We start from the raw sequence: 23,690 nt of genomic DNA, 5'->3' as shown, positions 1-23,690 counted from the left end.
TATGGTACCTTTTTGTTTTTACAGCAATCCTGCATGAATAGAAGTGTGATGGGTGCTCCATGGTACCAGACACCCCTGGAGCTTGGCTTAGGCAGAGTGCTCTGGAGAGTTCTCTGTTATCAGCATAGATGTGGATTGTATGAAGGGAACAGCTGACTCTGGGAGGGAGGCAGCCAACAACGTTTTGTTTCATCACTCCATGCCTTCAGATCTGTTTTGTTTGCTGCTTATTGTCACGACTGACCTTCTGGCAGGAACAGAATGTCTAAATATGTCTTGTGAGGGACCTTCTAAGAGAGAGGCCACCAGGAGAGCACTTGCAGGGAAGTAGTTTCATTCGGAAATCTGAGGAAGAAGGGAAATGGTTTCAAAAAAGTTTAAGTCCAGAGTGAGCAGCTTGCCAAAAGATAGACACTGTGGATGAAGTAAGAGCTTTTCTCCCATAAGGATGGGAAAACGGATGCTTCATCAGGAAATAAGTAAGAAGTTGCTGACAGGGTGAGATACTGTCAACTGCAAGCAGATTCCTTTTATAGGACCCTATTTCTCATGATAATTCTGAGCAAGGGCACTGAAGAAACTTTCACCTTGCCACTGTTTTGGCAAGCCCTGGTTCCATGGAGAGCTTGAGCATTGCCACGACCAATTTCCACTCAGTTATCTCTAAATACAGGGAAACATTGATCCAGAATCTTGAGAAACAACAAAAATGGATATTTCATCAAGTAGAATTTTCCTCCATGTTGATTTCAAGTTTTGATGGTTCTAGGCTTGTTGTTTGACACATGTATGTAGTTCTTTGGTGCACATTCCATGAAAGTAGGAAGGACTTCAAACCTGGGCTTTAGTTAAAAAGGAAATTGACTGATTCTGGACAAGCTGTTGAGTTCTAGGTAAAACTGCCACACAGACCTGGTTTGATTCATTTTATAAAAGAGAAGATGCCTCAGGGAAAAATAAATGCCTTAATTGCCTGGGAGATTCAAAATTGCATCCACTGCTGAGCACTGTCCAGCCTTTTGGCTTGTTTCTGATGAGCCTGTTTAAGTAATGTGGCTTTATTTAATTTGGCATAACTTTCTGTTATTACTGAACAAGAGGGAAGTTAAGCTTCTGATAAAGAAATATCATATTATATTCTGGGAATATTCAAATGTCAGTGAAAAAGAAGAAATGTAGGTGGTGTTGACAGTAAAACTCTTCACATTTTACTCTTAAGAACATGGCTACCATTCATTAAGCCAGGGGTGCCATGGAAAATTTACGGACTTTGGATTTATATAGAACAACCAATTCCAAGTTGTATGTATTTCTTCACTCTCCAAATCTCTATTTCTTCATCTGTACAGCAGTGTTTGTTACAAATGGTGTGGGTGTTAATCACCATAACACTTACAACATGCCTCACAAATGGCAGGGGCTCAAAATGTCTTAGTTTACATTCTTTCCTCTTCTCCCTGCCTTCCTTGGCAGGTTTTCCTTAATAAAAGAAAAGTTCTATAACAATCAATCCTGAATATTTAGGTCCTCTTCCCTTCAAAACCAGAATAAGATATAGGAGTAAAATGTCTTCCTTTATACTGATTTATGAAGTCAATTATTGCTGACATGAGAGTGGGGTAGAATTGTTCAGTTTTTTTTATACATGATAGAGATATTATAACTTCATACAGGGTAGAACAGGTATTAAAGGTATGTGATTTGGACTTCAGAAGTTTGAGTCCAAACTGGGGTTAAGTGACTTGTCCAAGGTCAAACACACCATCTGTGTGACCGTGGATAAATTATTTAGCACAAACATGCATCCATGATTTGGGAGAAAACTTATACCACTGCCATCACTAAGTGGTCATTTAATCAAAAACATTTACTGTTCTAGGCACAGAGTTATGAAGAGGACAGAAACAAATCCTGCCTTTGCTGGGGTTAACACATGACGGGGAAGGGACGGAGAGAAGCATGCAAACTAATGAATACAAAAGATAAATTCCAATAGCACTATGTTCTATGAAGGACATAAAACAGAGTGATGAGATTGAGGGTGAGTGAGAGAGGGAAATGGTGTGATCTTTTAGTTAGGATGGTTCAAGAAGGACTCTCTAGAGACAAAACACTTTGAGCTAAAACCCAAGTGGTGTACAGGAAAGAGGCAGTCTTGTGAGAAAGTCTGTGGTAGAGAGTTTGAGAAACACCAGGTGGAATGGCAGTGAGTTGGGAATAAGGTTCAGAGCTGACCAGAAAGAAAGCTAGTGTAAGTAGGGTGCTGAGGAAGCTGAAGAGATGGGCAAAGGGAAGATTATGGAGGACTTTGTAGGCCATAAAGAGTTAGAATTTACTCTAAAAAATTCTTTTAAGCAGGTTGATCGATCATATTTACACATTTACAAGATGACTCTAGGGAGAGAACAAGAGAATTTTTCCATGGTCAAATAAATTAGGAGCATACCATATCCTATAGTAACTTTCTGTGTATTCATAATACCCATATCTCGGTTGGTGTCAGAGTGTCCATGAAGGGCCAAGCAATATTGGCTCAGCACCACCTTCCATGACTTATGGAAAGTTCAGTGTTCACTCCAAGTCCTTGGTGACTTCACAAATGGCTCATATTTTCACAGTCACTCTTGGCAAAGACCCTCCCATCCAAAGTGGAGACAGTTCCCCTACCCTTTGAACCTGTGCTACAGTTGTTAACTTGCGTTCACCAACAGAACTCTGGGGAATGGTAGTGCGCCAGTTCAAGATTAGGCTTCAAGAGATGTTGAGTGTTTCTGCTCTGTCTCAGAGCCTTGTCAATACCAGGTGAATGTACAAGCCTGGTCTAGTGGGCTAGAGAATGAGAGACTGCATGCAGCAGAGCTGAACCATCCCAGTTGAAGCCATCCTACATGAGCCAGCCTCCAGCTGACCAAGCAGCTGACTGATACATAAGCTAATTGATAAAGCTAACTGATGCGTAAGGCTTTTGTGTAGCACAGATTTCACTCATCTTTCAGGAGAGATGGGTTTTACTAATCACATTAACTCAACTTTTTAAAAATGCTGTGCTGATTGTTCATCACCCCCACCTCCACCAACTCCTCATTATCAGGAGGGCAATCCTCCAAACTTCCTTTTCTCCAAAGTCCATGCATCTTCGAATACAGAGCAATCTAGTTCTTGCCAACCCTTGCCACCAAATCCAAATAAGGATTTCACTCTGAACATCCAAAGAGTCATTTCTGCACCCTGTTAGCTCTGTTCTTCTGAGTCTCATGCCTCCTCCCTCACTACAAGCTCCTTCAAGGTGAAGAGACAATCTTTTACAATGCATTTCACCACTGATGGGATTTATGATACTGAGGGCACCATTGAATGCTTTACACTTAAACACTACAGTCAGTTACATTTCTATTACACATGTTAGCATTTTAAATTCTCGGAGAAATTCTACCAGAAACACTCGGGTTTCACTTTGTTAGCCCAACATCTCATAGTCCTATGCCCAACAAATATTCTTTCCCCTGTGTGTATGTGTGTGTGTGAGAGAGAGAGAGAGAGAGAAAGAGAAAGAGAAAGAGAGAGAGAGAGAGAGAGACGGAAAGAGACCTTTGATTATCCTGCTAAACGACCCTTTCTTACAAACATGGAAAATGCTTCTCCTTGAATCTGATCCTCCCTTACTACCCGCACAAATACTACTCTGGTAGGCTGTGTATTCCTCACATAGGCCATGATCATTTCTGTCACCTTTCAATCACTCCACGTAGGGAAGGCCCACTCTCCAAAATGTGTTCTAACTCCGATGTCTTCCAAGCAGTAATTCTCCACTGTTTCAACTCAGACCAGCCTCTTATTTCTCTGGTCTCTTGTACTCTTGTTCCGCCTCCCCCCGCCCCAACTCATTTAGATGTCCTCATAGAATAACACATTACTTTTTCCAGGCTGATTTCCATAAGTAAACTACTAAAGTATAAGCTTCTTCAGGAAAGGGACACTATTACACACTTTCGTGTATTCCACTGTGCTGGACATAGAGCAGGCCCTAATAATCTATTTGTTGTATTGAGCTGATAATAAAATAATGAGAATAACTGTTTTATTGACCATTTTATATGTGCCTGGCTCTATATGAGCACATTACATACATTATCATATTGCATTTAAAAAAACTTATAAAATATTATCCTTATTTTACAGATGAGAAAATTAATATTCAGAGAAGTGATCGAATTTGCTATTAAATGACCAAGTCACAAATCAGACCCAGATCTGACTCTTAACTACGCTGCCATATTGCCCTCAATTACATTTATACCTATGGTAACCAAATTTGAAGACATCACACATAACCACAGATGTCTGCACTTACTTTGATAGACATGATAAATGTGTATACTGCTTATTGAATGATCAGAAGTTGCAAGCTTGAGATTCCGCTCACATTTCCACCCAGTCACAATGACCATTTTCTATCACACCAGACCAGAGAAGCAAGGTCACTGTGAGATAACAAGAGAAGCCAAAAAAAACAAAATAAAACAAAATAAAACACACACACACACACACACACACACACACAAGGACAGAATTAGGGTAATCATTAAAATCATTAAAAGAAGCATTAGGAGTTTGTGATGAGCCATATCGAGGAGATTCACAGCCCACAAGCCCAGCACACTGAGCTATATTTCCTATAATTATATTACAGATGATTACGGTTTGCACATTTATTGTATTACACTTTGAGATCATGTACATCATTTAAGTAAGGAAAGTTTTTTAGGAATGATATTAGTTTCAGTCTAAATTTAATTTTTGAAAAGTAAACAATGCACAGTACATCTAAGCCACAGTTAAAGCGAAAGTCTTAGCTTTGTACCTAACAACATATCTTCTTTGAGAGCTTAAAAATCCAGCCTCCCATAACACCCCCACCTCAGAAACTGATCTTGATTCAACTGTGGCTCTGACACGCAGCTCTTTAATTTAGTTTTTTGCTGACAGCTGCCTTCAATTTTTGCCTGTTTATGGAAGTAAATTAAAAGAACACACTGTCTGTGATCCAGTGGCTCTTTGTGGTGGAGTCCTATTCAGTTCCTAAATCAAAACCCAGATAGTTGTCAGGAGAACTAATCCTTATGTAAACATGATTGCCTTTGCAGGCCAGAGCTCGCAGAGGCTCTGAGAAACCTATAGGAAGTATGCCACTTTCCCAGGTACTTCAAGGGTCAATGTCTTTGTTATTTCAGTTTCTAAATAATGAATTTAGAACAATTCACATGGGGTTCAGAAGCTTCTGATGGTCTGAGCGGTGGTCTTTGTTTATGTCCACGTGAGAGCCCCCATTCTTCAGCGATTGCAAGAGCATCCGTCTGGCATCAGTACTTATGAAACACGGGGGACAAAAACCTGAAAAGAGGCCTCCAGTAAACTTTAATTCATGTAACTTCCCTCCAATTCAAGAATGCTTTGGTAAAAGATAGCATTAAGTCTCATGAAAGGAGACTTGATTTTAAGTATAAATAAACTGACAGTATTGCATATGCTATTTCTAGTTTTTCTAAGCAAGTGGAAAAAAACAAAACCTAATTTTACTGGCAGTGGAAAGGCACTTATTAAAACTATATAACTTATTATATGTTCTTTAAATCTTCAAATCCAGGCCATACTGGATCTTCAAAGCATCAGGCCATACTGATTGTTTCTTCTCTTTGGGATGTTATCTTCTTGGAAATATTTGAAACAATCACTGAGAAATTTCCCTGGGAATGTCATGCTGCTTTATGGGGTGTGAACAAGGCAGCATGTTGCTATACAGTTGTTAGAAGTATAATATGATCTTGTGAGCTGATTAAGGGCAAGAAGGATATTTTATCACTTCTACAAAGAATAGTGACAGCCTTTGGGTGTTTTTTGTGGGTAATTCTAATCTCAGTGTAAAGCATGATAAAATGTTTATGCATGATGATATTTTATCCCAGAAGTGGTTGCATTTCAGTAGAAGTGGACCATAATTTTGCTTTTAGACTTGAAAGAGTTTGGATATTCCACTTAGCTAATTGCAAATACATTCCTGAAGTACAAAATACTGTTAACTCTTACCCTTTTTAGAAAAGAAATTCTGAGTACATTAGCTTAAGAAGGGTTAATATGCTACTCCTTAAGACAATGTTGTGCAATAATACTCAAGACATAGATAAGATAAGGTATGATATAGACCATCCAGGCATACAATGGTTTGACTGGCGATGGTGTGAAAGTTATGTGGATTCAATACAAACCATACTTAAAAGTTTGAATTTGTATTTTTTCCTGGACGAGAGATATGGGGTATGATCCTCTCTTGTGATGCTAGGCAGTGGCAGTGGGACGCAGCTCCCAGCCAGCCACATAGTCATGAGGGCAGACAATGCATACGCTGACAACCATTCTGTATCCATACAACCATTCTGTGTTTCACTTTCAGTACAGTAGTCAATAAATTACATGAGATATCCAACACTTTGTTATAAAATTTGTGTTCAATGATTTTGCCCAACAGTAGGCTAATGTGAGTGTTCTGAGCACACGTAAGGTAAACGAGGCTAAGCCAGGATGTTTGGTAGATTAGGTGTATTATTAAATGCCTTTTCAACTTAACAATGTTTTCAACTTATGATGGGTTTATTGGAACTTAACACCTTCAGAAACCAAGGAAGATCTGCATATGTTTTTCTGGGAGAGAACTCCCATGGGCTCCAAGCAGATAGTACAACATGACCAAAGTTCCTGAGACGGGGAGGAGGAACTGGAAAGAGGCTGGTGTGTTTGGAGCCGATGAGTGAAGGCAAGAGTGGCATGGACTGAGACTGTACAGGTAGGCAATGGTCAGGTGTACAGCAACGAGAAGGACTTCAGAGCCTTTTAAAAATGAAATGGGAAACTAAGAAAGAGTTTTAGGCAGATCCCTCTGACTGTTCTGTGGCATAGAAGAAGGCAAGGGGGTTGAGGGAAGACAGCTAAAGAGGCTTTTGCAGTCATCCTGAGGAGATATAAGGGTGGTCAGTGTGAATGGAGGGATTCAAATGCTTTGAAATCTATTTTGGAGAGTCTGTATCATAAGTGTTATGCTAGGAAGGGGAAATAAAGTGATAAGGTCAATAGTCTGTACATGTGAATTCTAATTTTCCAAAATCTCATCATCTACTTGAAGTGTAGATAATAAACAGAAAGTTGTACTTGAGAATGGTAAATGCTATTATAGAATCAAACGCAGGACACTTTGAAAAGCATATGGAATAGGAAGCCAACCTACAGGAAAAACTACATCTAAGAAGTGTTGGCAAGGAATTGATTATCAACTTAAAAAGAAATTAATGTTTATTTATTCTGAGAGAGAGAGAGAGCAGCAGAGACAGAGGGACAGAGAGAGAGGATACCAAGCAGTGCAGAGCACAATGTGCAGCTCGATCCCATGAACCATGAGATCATTACCTGAGCTGAAATCAACAGTTGGATGCTTAACTGACTGAGCCACCCAGACGCCCCTGATTATCAATTTTTTGTTGAGAAACCTTTGTATGAGTGCAGTTGCAACAGTGAATTAGAGAAACTCAGAGTTATTTCTATAGTCCATATGTAGGAATTTATTGATAAGGAAACTGGCATTCAGAAAGGTTAAGTGTCTTGCCTCCGAATATACCGATGGATAATCACAAAATCACTTAAATATTTATCAACAATGACTTGTTCATGGTGGTAAAGAAGAAACATGGTTCTTCGGCTCACCAAATTTTCCTAATTAAGATGGAGAGGTTGAAGATGACTACAAAGTTTCTTGCTTGAGCACCTGCATGGATAGCAGTGTCATTAATTAAAATAAGGAACATTGGCAGGAACCATTTTTGAGGTGTCGGGAGTGCACAGGAGAAACAATAGATTCCATTTCAAGGTGTATGTGGATGTTCAAGTGGAAATATTAGTATGGACAATCATTTTAATAAAAGGCCGGTATCTAATAAAACCAGCTGAGTGACACCATCTCATTTCAATTCCTGTTTCAAATTAGAGCCAAAGATAATTTGTTTCCAGATAAAATAGCTCTTTTAAAAAGGGTATCATAATAGAAAGATGTATTTACACTTTCAAATGCACTAAGTACTCCCAAATCAAACTGGCATGGTTTTCCATCTCCTGGGAGCTTAAAAAAGCTTTTATTTTTTGCTTGTTTTCTTTCTTTAATTAAATTCATCTTATAGGTCAAAGCAGCAGACACTGTACATTGTTTTAATCATTATTGAGGAACATGCATAGCGGAATTCACTGAGGAAAAGAAATCATTAATTATTCCTTTTTCCAGGATTGTTCTAGGTACTGGAATTGTTCAAAAAAACAAAACTTTGGATCTGCTGACCGCTCAAATCAGCTCATTCCACATTCACGGAATGTGTTGCTGGATGAGGACACTTTGGTGGCAGGAGAGAAAACAGAGACATTGGTCTGTGGCGTGGTAAGGCAGGTGTTAGGAACTTCAACTTTCAATTTATAACCTTGATTAATTGTTTTGGTATAAGTTTGATTAAATAAGGCAGTCAGGGAATCTGAAACACACAACCAGAATCTCTGCGTTCAGATTCTAACTTTCCTAGAAGTGAGGCAAACCACAAGAAAAATTCATACCAGAGATTTGTCAAGTGAACACACATAAACCAACATAGCCACCACCGTCATGAGAAGAATCTTCTTGCAATGTTTTAGAAATAGCATAATTCAAGTATCCCTTGATTTAAAACATCAGGTTTATAAATCTTCTGAAATACAAATCAGGGGGAGTGGTTCCTTGGAGAGAGTGAAACTTCTGTTGGGTCATTGTGCTTTGTTCTGATTGGAGGAAACCCTTGAGGGGAGGAAAGAGGAGGAGCTCCAGTTACTAGAATTAGCAACATACACTAAAATAAACCTTCCAGGTCCTTTTAGCCAAGTGAAGAGATTCAGATAAAAATCAGGGTTCTTCCCCATTGTAGAGCTTGGATAGAAGGGACTACTTTTGAGGTGTTTATCTTCTCTCTCTCTCTCTTTTTTTTTTTTTTTTTTTTTTTTTTGAGATCACCTGGTGGAGAAATACAGATGTTCAAACTGACGGGAGCTGTGATTGGGCCAACTCCCAAAGAGGTGGAGGTGGTGGGGTAGGGGAAGGCTGGAAGTTACCCCACTTCCTTATCTTCTTTGGCATTTGGAATAAATGTATCAATCATAGCTCACAAGGGGTTTAGGACCAACACTCTGAAACGCATCTGGTTATCATTCCCAAGGGAAATTAGCTCATGCCGTGCCATTATCCTGTCAAGAAATCAAAGGGCTCTTCCTGCATCAGAGACTTTGGTTTCCCTTTGTCCATTTTTTTTGTGACCCTCACCTGTGATTGGCTTGCAGTTGCTTTACAGCTATCACAACACAGTCCTTTTCTGGAGGCAGGCTTACTATAACCACTCTCATTTTTATTGGGGTAGTCCCCCTACATATATTTTGAATTCACTTTATAGTTTAGTTTAATGATAATATATAAAATTGTTTATAGGGGAAGATATGTTACAGTTTCCAAGCAATCAACCAGAAATGGTATTTCTACCATACAACCTATTGGTGAATTGGTGATCCTTGTACCTAGTTAGCCTAACTTCCTATATGTTCTTCATCAACAATGTAATATTCCTATGAAACAAGTAGTATAGATAGTAAGATGATGTAAATTAAGATAGATTTCTTCTGTAGAGTTCAGATTGGAAGTTGTCATTAAGTCATGTAGTCAAATTCTCTCATGTTATAATTGATCAAATTGCAGCTCAGAGACACATAGTTAGACTGATCATATAATTTATTGTTCACGATGAACACTCTTGGAGTGCTGGAGCTACAGGTATAAAATGGGGCAATGTGGGAAACACTGCAACACATACCCTACTCATAATCAAACTTGCCCAATGGGCTTTGTTAATGACAGAGATAATATCACAAGCCTGGAAAGCCTGAAGCTTTGTTCTTATATTACACCGAATGAGAAGAAATTTGATTCATGCAATTTGTAGAGATTTTCATCAATAAGTTACTCTCTCTCATCCTACATTAACATGAGAGAAAACACATTTTCCATGTTAATTTAACTTTATGCCAAAGTTAATGCCCAAACATTTTTGTTAATGTTTTACTAATGATAAAGTTCATATGGATGATAATGATATTTATTAATTTTTTAAAATTAAGATATAGACAGTATATTTGCTGCCATATTTTGAGTGGTTCTGAGACTCACATGGAGCTGCAACTTTTTGATAAAGTATATATCTATGCAAAATTGATTACCTTTTACAGAACATAAAATGAAAGTCAGAAAAACCAGAGGAAAACAACCATAGAGAAATACCTACTAAGTCATAGCCATAGAGCTTTCAAAATACATTTATTTAATGAGAAAATATATTTAAAAAGTGGTGAGACAAATTTATGTTAGAGTAATTTTATTGATGGCTTCTAGCATAAACAGGGACAATATTCTAAACTATCACACGATAGTCATCACATAAGCTATCACATAATTGCAATAGGTTACCTTTAAAGCAAATAAACTTGAGGTGATCTGAGTGTTGGACACTGGAAGAATAAGAATACCAGGATCATAGTCCCACTTTTTGGGATCCATTTCATAGACTCAAATCACTGACATTTAGCAATCAAACTTTAGCATTATTTTTCCTTCTTTTCAACTCCCTGGCTGATGGTGGCCAACAGAAAATAAGTATTTCCATTTCCTTATTAAAAAGACACTGTCTTACATTCTAGTTCACTGCAGGGAAGAAGTCAGATTCACTGCAATGGGAGTTCAAAGGTGAATTATAAAAGACATGGTGGAATTTTTGCCTTATATCAACATCCAAAAATAAATCTATTCTCTGGGAGATCAAATAGGTTCCTGGTAGCACAATTAAATTCTCTGTCCATGATAATCAGGTTGCTAACTAGATCCAGGGTGTTTGCTGGATAGGAAGTATACCTCTTGCATTTTGACAATTACTGTTCAAATACCAACTTAAAAAAATCTCTATACTTCTACAAAACAAACAAACAAAAACAAAACAGACAAACAAAAAACAAAGCAAAGTAAAACAAAACAAAATATCATTGCATTCAGTGAAAAGACCAAGGCTTAATAGAACGGTCCCTTGAAACTGAAATATTCATAAGAATCACCTAGAGGGTATGTCAATTCTGGACCCCACCTCTAGAGATTCAAATTCTGTAGAGCTGGAAAGGAGGCCAAGATTCAGCACTTTTGAGAAGTACTGCAGAAGTTCCTCCTGCAAGGTGATTCTGTTGAAGGAGGTTCATAGACAACGGCTTGATTTAGAAACAGGTAAGTAAGTACATAAGCTGGAAAATTTATCTGCATGTTCCCAACAATATTTGACCAGAGGTTTTCTGAGTTTTTCAATGCTATAGCAGATTTTTTGAATTCAGGTTCATGAATTCCAGGTAAAGAAATATTTTAATAATTTATATCATTAAATATTATTACATGGGAAAAGTAAGTATTATGTTTGTCTATTTTTTCATAGCATAAGAAGTGTGTGTGTGTGTGCGTGTGTGTGTGTGCGCGCACGCATATGTTGGGAAATTGAGAAATCTAGATACAATAATTAATATTTTATTCTTTAACAAAATTAATTTCTTGATAAAATTGGTTTGTATATAAAAAAGTAGTTGTTTAGACAAACTACTTTTTTCCCTGGTCTTCAAAATATGTTTCATCCTTAAAAATGTAGAAATTTAATCTGGTTTCTCTTTTAACTATATAAATATCTCCTCAAATAAGGATAACATTTAAAAGGATAATGGAAAGCAATAGAATATAATCTCAAATAACTTTGACTTTTAAGAAAGAAATGAATATTAGTATAGATAGACTCAAACCAATTAATGAAAGTCCTGAGGAAAAGTTTTAGGAGCTAGGATTGTTTAGTCTAGAAGAGAGATGATTAGGGAATATTTTTTTTATAGTGGCCAAGCCTAAAATATTTATGTGAGAAGACAGTTGACATTTCTTCATCTCAACTAGACAAAGAAAGTATGATTCTTGTGATCTTAAAAGCATTTGTATATAGCTTTTCAATAAATATACCTTTTCCTGCATCTCCCTTCTTCTCCTTCTTCATTTCTTGCTTTCCTTCCTCCCTTCCTTTGTGTGCAAGTAGAGCATCTGTTATACGCCAGGCACAAAGGAAATGAGGTTGGTTTAAGGTAGGTACATTGGTTAGGGAAGATTTCATGAAGAATGTTCGTTGGTTATTTTAACATTTTGTAAGATATCTATGTATAAAATGACATATGGGATAGATTTCCCAGGTTTCTAAAAAAGACCAATTTCTTTGAGAAATTTAAGTCTAATTTTCAGTATGTTAATCTCCAATAAAAGAGTCTAGTAACATGATTCAATTTCAGGGTATAGAGTATTATAGAAATTATTAAGTCCATAACAGTGGAGCAGCTACCAGAAAACTTTTCTTCTATTAAAAAAAAATAGTTTCACTGATAGCACTTGGAAAAGATTATTAAGTCTACCTGGCAGGCTCCCTCCTCTCCCCAATTCTGTCCCGTTCTTTCATTTAATGATCAAAGAAAGATACTATTGACCAAATAGAGTGCCAAATCAGGTATCAGGATCAGGAGTATCTGATTCTAGTTTTTAGCAATTATTGATAAGAAACTGAATAAGCTGCTTACCTGGTCTGAGTTTCATCTCTTTTTTCCTCTCCATCAGCCTTCCTGTAACACTTATGTGCCCCCTTTTTTTTTCTTTTTCTTTTTGAGAGAGAGAGAACTAGAGAGAGTGTGCGTGAGCAGGGGAGGAACGGGGGTGGGGTGGGGGTGGAGAGAAAGAGAGAGAGAGAGAGAGAGAGAGAGAGAGAGAGAGAATCTCAAGCAGGCTCCATGCCCAGTGCAGAGCCCGATGTCAAGAGGCTCAATTTCATGACTTTCAGATCATGACCTGAGCCAAAATCAAGAGCTGTATACTCAACTGAATGAGTCACCCAGGTGCCCCTATGTGGCCCATTTTTAAGAAAGATTCATCTTGCATCTTGGGACTCATTTGGGTTCAGGCTAGGACCTAGAAATAGAGCATTCTACTAGGTGCACTGTTGAAAAATGGGTTCACGAGGCTTAAAAAGTCAAAAAGGTATAAAAGAATGACCACAGCTGAACTCAGTCCAAGCAAATATGCAAGGATGAAGTAGTGAAGAATAGTGAAGGGATGCCAAGAAGACTGATGGAGCATGTGACAGACAAGAATTATAATTAGGACTCAAGCAAAGTGGTGGTTGGCACCGAAAAATACCAGTGAGGCCCTGGGAGGGAAACTGGAAGACACAGGAACAAGGAAACGCCTTGCAGTCAACTGGGTCAAGCCTTAGGACTTCTAGGCAACAATTTGAATGAATTAGTAAATGTTTTTAATAAGAAGTGATATGCACACCTTAAGAATAACTATGTTGTATCTCTTTATAAATATAGTACAATTCTAGGTTTTCACTAACTGGAACTTCTCAGCTTCCACTTCAAGTCAACCTTTAAACACTGTCCATAGCCTCCATTTCATGTCATGTTTTGCCATCTAGTGGCTGATCATAGTATGAGGTAAAAGCTACTCAAACCCAAGCCGGTATTTCTGTATGTGTGGTTGAAAACCTGAGGCATTCAACTTTGCAAAACATTGGGGATTCTCTTTGCTCTTTTTATATGCTGCCTTTCTCTAAAGAGAATACATGATGCATATACTTGAGGGTTGAAATTTCAGTTCATGAAAGGACTGAGCAAGTTTGAGAACAGAATCTAACAAAATTATATATATGTCTTCACTTACTAATTTTCTTAGCATTAAAAAAAATCACCTTTTAGGTATTTATCTCTCACTCAAAGTTTACATAAATTGAAATCCAATAGATTTCTTCAATTGAGTCATTCAGGTTTGTTCATTTTATTATCATATGCTGAAACCAATCTGTCATTTAATTACGACCAATGTTGTAGGTCATTTTTCCCACACTCAGCCCAGCTTGTCTTTTCCCTTTGTGTCCCTTGTTTGTGAAAGAGGTATCACTTGACATTTTTGTATCATTAAAAGCAATCTATGTCTTGGGGTTCCTGGGTGGCTCAGTCAGTTAAGCGTCTGACTTCTGCTCGGGTCATGATCTCGCGGTCCATGAGTTCGAGCCCCATGTCAGGCTCTGTGGTGACAGCTCGGAGCCTGGAGCCTGCTTTGGATTCTGTGTTTCCCTCTCTCTCTGCCCCTTCTCTGCTCATGTTCTCTCTCTCTCTCTCAAAAATAAATAAACATTAAAAAAGCAATCTATGGCTCAACTTCCTGTTCCCTCATGCGAGACATGACACCAGTTATTATTAAATTAGCTTGTAATTTAAATAAATGATTTTGGAAACTTGACTGCTTTGTTCTATCCAGCACCAGGTCCCTTTAGGACTGCTTGTATGTGCGGAGTTCGTGTGAAAGACAATCCACAATCAACATTCAGCCTATGCCAATGGCCAAACACATGGAAGAGGCAGCCCTCACAATGAACAATTTACATGGTGCTCTGAGAAAAGCACAGGATACTTCAAAGCCACATTTGGAGGGACTGTCTAATGCATAGGAATTTCATTTGTTTAGTGGTTAAGAGTCTGCTTTGGGGCGAATTGACAGATTTGCATTCCAGTTCTGATAAGCTGCAGTGCCTTATTTAGCCTCCTCAAGCTTCATTTCCTTTCTCTGTCCAATAGGGAAATTGTAAGTGTTAAATAAAATATTTTATATATATCTTTGTCTTAGTACAGTGTCTGGCATGTAGTAATCATTTAATAAATAGAAGTTGCTATGAGGATAAAACTGAGAAGCTCTGGCAAACAATCCGTGTTTTGCCGTACATTTCTAATTCTGCCTAAATAACCTTTTACACTGTAAATACTTGGCTTACTGTACTAGAACTATGAGACCATCTTTGGGGGCAGCCCCCTCTGTAAGCTCTGTAGCCTGAGGAATGATTTACAGATGATGGTCAAAGATACGTTACTTCAAACAAGAGAGGAAAGAGTGTCAAAAAGAGAGGAGTCCAAAATCATAGGCCTCATTCGTTCCAGCACTACAGGCCCTAGCTGTGCAGAGGGATATGCTCTGTGACCAGCAGAGGCATGAGGAAAGGAGAAATTCGCCCTTAAATCCTTGAAATGTGTTTTTGGTACTTGTGAAAATTTGAGCAGGGAAAGGGACTCAGAAAGAAAGGAGAGCCATCTGGATTATAATAATGAAGAAGTTCCTCTTCAGATATCTTAGGAGATGAGATGGGGGCGGGGAGCAGAGGTTGAGACCACATAAGCCACTGAAGCGCAGATTAGAGCTCTTGTTCTGCCATTTCCCAGCTGGCTTAACTTGGGGTAAATCATTGAGTGCTGTGGAGTCTGTTCTTTTGACATCTACAGGGAATAATGTGGCCCTCGGAGCAAATCACAGTACACCGTGGTTGGCCTTTGACATCTGCGAGGAAAAATGCAGCCAGGAATTCTCACAGGACCACACCATCCTGTGACTGTGCAAACTCCATGACAGCAGGTACCAACCTAGCTTGCTTCTCACTGTGTTCTCTGCACACGGCACAGCATTCAGTACATTGTAGATGTTTGCATTGTATTTGTTGAAAGAGTGAGCCAATGCGCTCATTGCATTTTTCCATCCTTAACCCCAAGCCTGTATCTGCAACTGCCTAAAAGAGCTTCCCAATTGGATATTTGGAAGGCAGCACAAAACCATGGGCAAAACTCACCTTCTGATTCCCACCCCTACAGCTGAGATCTGTGAATGGTCCTACCAACCACCTCATTGTTCCTGCCAGAAACCCCTTTTCATCCTTGTTTCTTCTCTTTTCCTCACTCCAGGCATTCTGCCACTTTGAACTCCCAACTTTATTTTTTTAACATTTTTAAGACTTTATTTATTTAATATAATTTGTTGTCAAAATGGCTTCCAGTGTTCATCCCAACAAGTGCCCTCCTCAATGTCCATCACCCATTTCCCCCCTCCCCCACTCCCCATCACCCTCAGTTTGTTCTCTGTATTTAAGAATCTTATGGTCTGCCACCCTCCCTCTCTGTTTGTAACTTTTTTCCCCCTTCCTTCCCCCCATGGTCTTCTGTGAAGTTTCTCAAGATCCACATATGAATGAAAATGTGATATCTGTCCTTCTCTAACTTATTTCACTTAGCATAAAACCCTCCAGTTCCATCCACGTTGCTGTAAATGGCAGCATTCATTCTTTCTCATTGCCAAGTAGTATTCCATTGTATATATAAACCACATCTTCTTTATAGCAGCACTTTCAACAATAGCCAGATTATGGAAAGAGCCTAAATGTCCATAAATTCCCAACCTTATTTGTAACATGTGCAGCTTTTTTGACCTCCTCTGCCATGGCTCTAGTTCAGGACACTTGAACTGCCTGAATTTCTGCAACAACCTTTATGACTGCATTTCTTGCATCTACTCTTGTCCCCACCAATTCCTTCATGATGAATAACAGGTCTCTGGGAAAGGAAGCATTCAAGCATACAGTCAGAGCTGAAGAAAGGAGGTGCCTGTGTGATGGTGAACGGAAGAATACTGGGATGGAAGAGAGGAGACCTAAGGTCTAGATCTGGCTCCAGTACTGCCTGGATATGTGAATTTGAGTGTGTTTTTGCCTCTTTGCATATGGGCTTCTTCATCTGTAAAATAAAGAGCTTGGATCACATGATTTCTAAGGACCCTTCAAACCCTGGAATTCAATGATTTTGTTAAAGATGTGTCTAATTCTGGAGCAAGTGCTTTCTGTGATGGTTTAAAACCGACTTTAATAATAGAGTTGTGCCAGATATCATGCATTTTGAAATCTTCAGACTGGAAACAGTGGCCAAAGTAAGAAGGATTAAAGACTCAGATTGACATAACTGTTCATGCCAGGAAAGAGACTACTGAATCTCAAATACTGACTTTTAACGGGACTTATTTCAAATTTGAATAGCCTGGAACTTATACATGATCTTTTCTAGTCATGAAACTTCTGATAATTCTTAGGCTCTCAGTTTGGAAAGACATAATCAGATTTTATATATGACCTTTTGAAATTTGCAGTGAAAATACATGTATACTACCAAAATGGTAACGGGGAAACAGGAAGACCTTAGGCTGTAGGCTCTCTGAAAACAAAGATCATATCTATTTTTGCTCACTACTATAAATCCCAGTGCATATAATATTTACTCTCAAAATATTTGTTGAATTAGTAAGGCAAATGAAATGTCACTATTATTTTACTGAGCTGTCTAGCAAATTAAAGTTTTGAGAAGTGTAGCAGGTGTCTCAGTGAAGAGGTATGTGGTAGATTGATGGCAAGAGTGGCCCCAATTCTCCTCTTCACAGCCATACCCCTTACAATGTGACTCTGAAACTTCTCCCATCAGGAGCTGAAATCTGTTCCCCACCCCTTGCATCTAGGCTGGCTTTGGAACTTGCTTTGGCTAATAGAATGTGGCAAAAGTGATGGTGTGCCATTTTCAAGCATAGACCTCAAGGAGGGTTTGTAGCTTCTGCTCTGTCTATTGGACACCTGATTCTGCCAGGAGAATAAGCCTGGGCTGGTCTACTGGAGGTTGAGAGACCATATGGAACAGATATAAGTTGATCCAGCCAAGGTCCTAGACTAGCCAGCCTTCCCAGTCCGGTGCTAACTACAGATGAATGGAAAGTCCATATGAGCATAACTGGCCAGCACATTCACAGATTCGTGAGAAATAATATATGGTTGCTATTTTGAGCCACTAAGTTATCAAATGATTTGTTACATGGTATTATTCTGGCAATAGACAACTGATAAAGAGTGAAAAAATGTTGAAGTTATCCAATCCAGCCCATGATCTTCTTGTTAAGCCAGGAAACCTAAGTGCATCTGCTAAGAGAAGAAGGGTATTTTGTTTTAAACTTGGCATTTGAGCTAACATTGGTCCTGACCGTAGCTGCTGGAATAGGGAACATAATTTTTCCTGAAGTTCACTGAAAAGTCGGTCAGAATAACTAATTACTGCTTTTAGAAAAACATCCTTTTATTTTCACCAACCAGGGGTTGAGTTCAAGGTTACATTGTAAAACGAGGATTTGTGGTTTGCAAGGCTGTTTGTTATGCAGAAGCTTCTCACTAGAAGCTTCCTCTGTAGTCAGGATACCTTCCACCAGCCTGGCTGTGGCATCTTGGTAAACTGGGCACCTGGGCTTCCCATAGGAGAAATCACATACATTTTCACTTACTGATAATTCTAAAAATATTGCCATGCCCTTTACTGAAACAGTTGAGCATAAACACTGAAGAATGAAGTAGGTAATTTTAATTATATCATTACTATTGGAAACAAATATCCAGGGACAATTTGGTAATTTCCAAAGACTATCTATCTATTAGCTGCTATTGATCTACTTCAATTATCCATGTTTTTTCTTTATTTTTAAAAAATTTTTTTAGCATTTTTTAAAAATTCCCTATTGAGAGACAGAGACAGAGCATGAGCATGGGAGGGGCAGAGAAAGAGGGAGAGACATAGAATCTGAAGCAGGCTCCAGGCTCAGAGCCATCAGCACAGAGCATGAGGAGGGGCTGGAAATCATGGAGTGCAAGATCATGACCTGAGCTGAAGTCGGCCGCCTAACCAACTGAGCCACCCAGCCATCCCCAATTATCCATGTTTTTATGCCCAACTATGAGTAACATGTTATTGAAACCTCATTTTTATTTTTAAAATATATATACATACATACACATGTATATAATACACACACACACACATACAAAATTCAGTCATAAAAATTAGGAAATCCTGCCATTTGCAACAACGTGGATGGACCTACAGGGCATTAAGGTAAGTGAAATAACTGAGACCGAGAAAGACAAATACTTACATGTCAAATTAAAAGAACTGAATTCACAGACACTGCGAATAGATTGGCTGTTGCCAGAAGCAAAGGTTGCAGACAGGTAGGCAAAACAAGTGGAAGTGGTCAAAAGGTACAAGCTTCCGGTAATAAGTTCCAGGGATCCAACGTACAGCATAGTGACTATAGTTAACAATACTGTATCGTATATTTAAAACTTGTTGAGGGGCACCTGGATGGCTCAGTGGGTTGAGCGTGGGACTTCGACTCAGATCCTAATCTGGTGGTTCTTGAGTTTGAGCTCCCCCACCTCTTGCTGCTGTCAGCCTGTCAGTGGCAGAGCTGGCTTCGGATCATCTGTCCCCCTTTCTCTGCCCCTCCCCCACTTGTGTTTTCCCAAAAATAAATAAATATTGAAAAAAATTGTTGAGAGATTAGATCATCTTAAAAGTTCTCATCACAATAAAATTTAGCTATGTGTAGTGATGGATTTTAAGTAAACTTATTGTGGTGATCACTTTGTAATATATGCATATATCAAATCATTATGTCGTACATCTTAAACTAATACAATGTTATATTTCAATAAAATAATACAATTTTTAAAAAGTTTAAATAGGGTGACATGGTAGGCTAAAATGGGCCTGCAGGTTTAAACTGCACGAGTAGGGGTAAAGGCATAGGAGAGAGAAAATAATGATCTCATAATGTGATTCAGTGCTTGGGCAGTATGTGCAGTTACTGTAGTCAGTCTGAGAATTGTATTTTCTGAGGCACATTGACAAACCGGAATGAGTTTAGAGAAAGGTACCATGCTGTTGTGAAGCCCAAGAACCCTGCGGCATGAAACATGGCTGAAGAAGCTGGAGATATTTGTGCTAGGAAAGAAAAATTATGGGGAACACCAGAGACTTCAACTTCAGGTGGTATAGAAATCCGGCCCCTCTAGTGCTTCCTTGGATAGAAGGCTGGATCTCTGAAACATTCTAACTCAAATCACGTTGTTTGCCAGTGTTACAAATATTCACATGATTTCTCATTGTTCTTACAAGGAAACCCAATTTTCTTGGGTCTGCCTTTGTCCCATCTGAAGTCTCAGGTACCACTATGCCCCTCACTCACTAGGGTGCAGGCACATTGAATTTTGCTGTTCCTTCAGCACGAAGCATTCAAACCTACCTCCAGGTGCGTATACTTTCTGTTCTTCAACTAAACAAGGAACTAAATGAACAAGTACATGAAGCAGTAGTACGAATAAGTTAAAGGTAGCAGATTTTGCTCAATACAAGGAAGAACTGACAATCAGAGCCCCAAATCCAGAGCCCCGGCAAAAAAAATGAAGGTTTTTCTATCTGGAATGATCAAAGTGAGAGCTAATAGCATCTTAGCAGTGAAGTTCTAGAAGGTGGATGGGTTGCTTTGGTTTGTGTGGGACAGAAGCTCATCATAACTTGTCTTAGACCCAAAGGGGAATATCGCGGTTTATTTAACTGAAAATCACAGCATGGCTGAATCCAGGTAATTAAATAATGTCCGTGGGAACATTATTTGTTCTAATCACAACCTCTGCTTCTCTGTATCTTGGCCTCATTCTAAGGCAGGCTGTCTCCGAGAGGAAGCAGTGTAGACTCCAGAAGTTTCAGAATTATATCCTGCCTGATTAGCAACCTTAGAAGAAAGAGAGTTGCTATTTCCTAAAAATTCCAGCAATAGCCCTAGGATTAACTATGTTTGGTTTGGCTGGGCCACATGTCCACCTTTAGCCAATCACTGAGGTGCCAGAGACGAGATACTTTCAGTTGCTACAACTCTCAGTTCACTAAAACCCAAAGTAGAATCAGCTTTACTGGAACAGCTTAAAATGAAATTGTGAGAGGCCTGGTTCCTCAAAATAAAATCAGGGAGTAGCTAACAAAGGACAAGAGAAAGGGAGGCTGAAAAGGCAAAAACATGAGATTCCTGTTGTAAATAACATTCAGGGTTTTTATAACTGACAAAAAGATTGGATTGCCTGACTTCTACAAATGGCTCTGACTGTGTTCTATGATAGAGTGAAAGCCATTCCTTTGTCTTTACCTGCTCTGGTCCATCTCTCAGAAAGATCCTGTTGTATCTGGTGGCTTGGGCTGAAGACAAAATAATCCATTCATGGCAGGTGCAAGACAGGTATTAGGGAAGGGGAGAGAAAAATTGGACCTGTCCTGAGATCAGACTGGGTAAGAGTTGAGGGACTGTGATCCATTTGCAGAGCCTGGCTCTGGAGGTTGTGATCTGTTAGGCTACCAGAGAATACTATCATCTTCTTCACATTTCCAGAAATAATTGGAATCAAGCAGCCCAAGACCTCAGGTTACTCCTTGGCAGCCCAGAACCTCTCACTCAGGCTCAATCTATCACCATCTTCCTTGAACACTGCTACCTCCCTTTGGGACTTATGGATCCCCTATTCCTAAAAAACCTATCTCAAGTCCCAGTGTGTAAGGACTTTACTCTTTATAAGTTATTCCCCATGTCAAAAGGACACTAGTTTTGTTTTGATATCTTCTCAGGGTGGTATCCTTGCAGAGAAAGATATTTCTTCACCTGTTAAATGTTCCAGCTGAATCTGAGCTGGAATTCATAGTTTAGCTGCAAATGGTAAAACAGTGAATGCCTGACCCTTCCTTCACTCTGCCACTAGGAATCTCTTTGTACAAAGCAATTAGAAAACCTCCTTCAAGAGAGAAGTTTTGGGTATGTCTCGGGAGAGAGAGAGACAAAGAAAAGAGGGCTGCATGGTCTCTGGCCCAGCCTGGCTCCAGAAACTAGATCTGACCCAACAGAGAGGAGGACTTCATGAAATTTTCATGAAGAGCTTTGTAAGTTATGGAGATATTTACCCATGGTGTTGCTAAGCCCAGGTGGCAAAGTGGGATGAGAAGCTGGGGGTAGAAGGACAACATTCATTTATGAAAGGAAGCCAGCGTGGCTTTAGGGCATTGATGAGGGCATAAATTAAGGCAGCTGCATTTAGAGTGGAAAGAAGTGAGCAAGGAGGTCTGGATAGATAAGGGCAAAGGATCAGACAGGGAGAGTGAGAAAGAGAGAACCAGGGTGGCTTCCTAGTTTTGGTTTGGGTGTCTGTGTGCATGGAGATGGTGGATGCCATTTACCAAGTTGGGGAATATAGGAGTTTTAGGTAAAAATCTCATTAATTGAACGTGTTTATTGGCAAACATTTCTACAAGATTCCAGTTAGTTTTGAACATAACTAACATTTATATCTAAGAATTGGGTGTGAGTATATGTCACAGAGGTGTGAGTACTGCCTGTGTGTCTGTTTACATGTCCCTGGGTGGGTTGTGTATAGGGCTGGTGGGGACCACAATGAAGCGAGAATGGGGAAGATTTCATACCTGAGATTAGGTTGGCACAGCAGTGGTAGTCAACTGAAGCTGCTCTATCACTCAGTGGGTAGTAAATAGTCTCATTTGGGCAGTAATGTATTTGTGAAATCAGGATAAGAGATAAGTAATAAAGTATTCCATAGATTGTTTAGTTGTTGGAAATTCTACTATGTTGGGAAAAATGCTCAGTGTCAACATATGTAATGGTTTTCAATTTTTCCAAGAATGGTTGTAGCTTTGGCTTCCTTTGTGACCACTTCATTTATGCTACATTTCATAAGCTAAAAGTAAAAGGCTCTTTTTGAATGTATATTATTGTGTACACTATTGTGTACAAATAGAAAAGCAATTTCATATCTGACATTATTATTAATATAATGCTAGCTAAAATTCACTGAATACATGCCCTGTGCCAGGCATTAATCTAGGTTTTGATTCTTTATTACATATTTAATCCATTGACTCCTTGAGTTCAGTAGGTACCAGCCATAGTTCCAATTTATAGCTGAGGAAAGTGAGGATCAAAGTAGTTAAGTAACTTATTGAAGATCCACATAGCTAACAGGTAAGAAAGCTAAGCTGTAAATTCATATAGTCCGATTGCTCAGCCCAGCAATCAATCACAGCAGTGCATGTGGTAGGCAGCCTCTATGATTCCCCAGTGATCCCCTGGCTTCCTGGTATTCCCACCTTTGTGTAATTGCCTCCCCTTGCATGTGAGCTGAGCCTATAGACTTGCTTCTAAAGAACAGAGTACAGTAAAAATAATGGGATGTTACTTCCAAAGCTATGCTATGGTCTAAATGTTTGTGTCCCTCCCTTTCCCCCCAAATTCATGTGCTGGAATCCTAAAGATGATGGTATGAGTAGGGTGGACCTTTGGGGTTGTTCAAATCATGAGTAGAGCCCTCATGACAGAGACAGTACACCTCATGACAGAGACAGTACACCTCATGACAGAGGCTCTGGAGAGCCCCTCAGCCTCTTCCACCATGTGAGGACTTGAGAGAAGTCTGCAGACTGGAAGAGAACCCTTACCTGACCATGCCAGCAACCTAACCTCAGACTTCCAGTTTCCATAACTGTGAGTAAGAAATTTCTGTTTATAGGCTACCCAGTCTCTGGTATTTTGTTATAGCAGTCCAAACGGATTAATACAGGTTACAAAAAAGACTGTGGTTCCTATCCCTCTCTCTCTCTCTCTCTCTCTCTCTCTTCCTCTCTCTCTTTCTTCCTCTCTCTCTTTCTAGCTCTCTCACTCACTTGATAAAAGACAGATGCCTGTTTGTGAGTTGCACCATGGAAAGGCATGATGAATAACTGAAGTCCTCAGTCTTACAACCCATGAG

Source organism: Prionailurus bengalensis, chromosome F2 (genome assembly GCF_016509475.1).
Source record: "Prionailurus bengalensis isolate Pbe53 chromosome F2, Fcat_Pben_1.1_paternal_pri, whole genome shotgun sequence".
Lineage (NCBI taxonomy): Eukaryota > Metazoa > Chordata > Mammalia > Carnivora > Felidae > Prionailurus > Prionailurus bengalensis.
The sequence above is the reverse complement of the archived record's forward strand: the minus strand, read 5'-3'. Positions refer to the sequence as shown.